Genomic DNA, 2,500 nt, shown 5'->3' on the forward strand with positions numbered 1-2,500 from the left:
TATATATATATATTATTTATTATATTATATATATATATATATATATTATATATATATATATAAATATAACATATATTGAAAGGTAGAAGGACAGACATGTAGGTGTGTGTAGCTCTAATTTGTCACCATCGGCTACTAGACGTTAAACCTGCCTCGCCAGACATGAGAAATGTCCCTAAGAAAATGATTTTGACTCATGAACAAATCTCGTATCACTTGTGTATCTCTAGAGTTCACTTATATCTTGATTGCATTCGAAATGTTTGTCCCACAATCCTTTATTAATATCATTATATACGAACCCTTAGAATCATAGATGTTCAAGTGTGTTGTAAGTTTCATTGAATGCTCAACACTTTTCTATCTTAATCACGCAGCTTTTATACACACAAACTCGTACTTCTCTTGTTTTTCTGTACCTCAGGTGTTCTACTTACACTCGCCAAATCCCACAACACACAAGACATCCCGTGTTCCTTCGTCTGTATACTATCGTGTGCGTCTGAATTAGTGTTCATTCAAACTCCTTCGTGTTTTTTATCGTGAAATGTTGTCAAAATGGGATTTTATCTGTCATTCATGTAGCCGAGCAGACGCCCACGTTTTTGTTTATATATATATATATATATATATATATGTATATATATATATATATATATATATATATAATAAATATAAATTTTTATGTTTTCTATTTATATATATATATATATATATATATATATATATGTATATAATATATTGATAGAAGATAGATAATCTACACACACCACAGATATATATATTATCTATATATATATATATATTTATATATTTATATTATATATATATATATATTATATTATATATAGTATATAACATATATATATATATATATATATTATATATATATATATATTATATATATATATATAGATTATATATTATATACATACATTACATATATATATATATTATATTTATATATATATATATATATATATATATATATATATATATATATATATATATACATATAGCACCCACATATATCCGCTCACCCGAATGTAGAGCACTCCATTGACGACTCCGCGCGGTCGCCTCGCCGCGGCGGCCACCAGGTAATGGCCGTTTTCACTCCCGGAATTAAAGTAGACAGCGTCGATTGCCTGAAATTTAGATTGATATATACATGAATACTTACATAATATATACATACATATCTGTATCTACATTTATATCTATATCTATATCTATATCAATATATGTGTATATCTGTATTTATATCTATATCTCTATATATATATACATTTCCCTCTCCCTCCCTCTCTCTCTCTCTCTCTCTCTCTCTCTCTCTCTCTCTCTCTCTCTCTCTCTCTCTCTCTCTATATATATATATATATATATATATATATATATATATATAGATATATAGATATATATCATCCTATGTGTGTATATATATATATATATACACACACACACACAAACAAACATCATGTTTACAGTTATTTAATGAAGTATTGGAACAGACCTTGGGATGGTCGGACAAGGGCTGAACGCAGTCCATTAACTCCGGAGTTGCCCGGGACTTTACTCCGTAACCAGCATCCTCCCCGTTCTTGATTCTGCTACTTTGCTGTCAGTATAGTCAAGCATTGTTTTTCTAGTTCACTATGTTGGGGGGGAGGAAGGGGGGGGGAAAGCAAGAGGGAAACTGCTCTCTCTCTAATCAGGCGTCCCGTAGGGTTATATGCAATCATCTCGTATAATTTTGTATTATTTTCCCCAAAGTTTTTATTTCTTCATGCACAATCATAATCATTAATGCTATATCTTGAAAAAATGTTTAGAATCTATCGGCACATATTAGGAAAAAAACATAAAACAAAAAATAAAGGTAACTACCCAGCGGCGAAGTTTAACCAAGAGGTAAAACACGAGGACTTTGAGCCAGTACCAGAAACCAGGCCGGGACTTGTTAGGACACGACGGAGGCGTGGGGGGAGGTGGTAGGCGTGATGAGCGACCACGGAGAGAGAACGGGCAGAAAGGTCACCACTGACACAACTATACCGAACATTCTGCCGACCTGTCGTTTCTGCCGAGGAATATCAGAATTATTTGGGAATCCTCGAAATACGAAGAGAATTGTGGAGGGTTAGAATTATTTGAGAATCCTCGAAATACGAAGAGAATTGTGGAGGGTTAGAATTATTTGAGAATCCTCGAAATACGAAGAGAATTGTGGAGGGTTAGAATTATTTGAGAATCCTCGAAATACTAAGAGAATTGTGGAGGGTTAGAATTATTTGAGAATCCTCAAAATACGAAGAGAATTGTGGAGGGTTAGAATTATTTGAGAATCCTCAAAATACGAAGAGAATTGTGGAGGGTTAGAATTATTTGGGAATCCTCGAAATGCGAAGAGAATTGTGGAGGGTTAGAATTATTTGAGAATCCTGGAAATGCGGAGAGAATTGTGGAGGGTTAGAATTATTTGAGAATCCTGGAAATGCGG

At 32.8% G+C, this 2,500-nt stretch overlaps 1 non-coding gene across 1 annotated transcript in view; it reads right to left on the minus strand.

Moving 5' to 3' along the window:
• The window catches only part of LOC122251640 (uncharacterized), a 48,590-nt gene that overhangs the window by 15,018 nt on the left and 31,072 nt on the right, over nucleotides 1–2,500 (minus strand). The window contains exons 2-4 of the transcript XR_015191491.1: nucleotides 1,888–2,080; nucleotides 1,514–1,618; nucleotides 1,041–1,148 (exon numbers count right to left, since the gene is read on the minus strand). This is a non-coding gene — a transcript (uncharacterized LOC122251640). The remainder of the gene's footprint in view (nucleotides 1–1,040; nucleotides 1,149–1,513; nucleotides 1,619–1,887; nucleotides 2,081–2,500) is intronic.

Source organism: Penaeus japonicus, unplaced genomic scaffold, assembly GCF_977035675.1.
Source record: "Penaeus japonicus unplaced genomic scaffold, GWHDUDI00000001_assembly GWHDUDI00000013, whole genome shotgun sequence".
In the NCBI taxonomy this organism is placed as follows: Eukaryota; Metazoa; Arthropoda; class Malacostraca; order Decapoda; family Penaeidae; genus Penaeus; species Penaeus japonicus.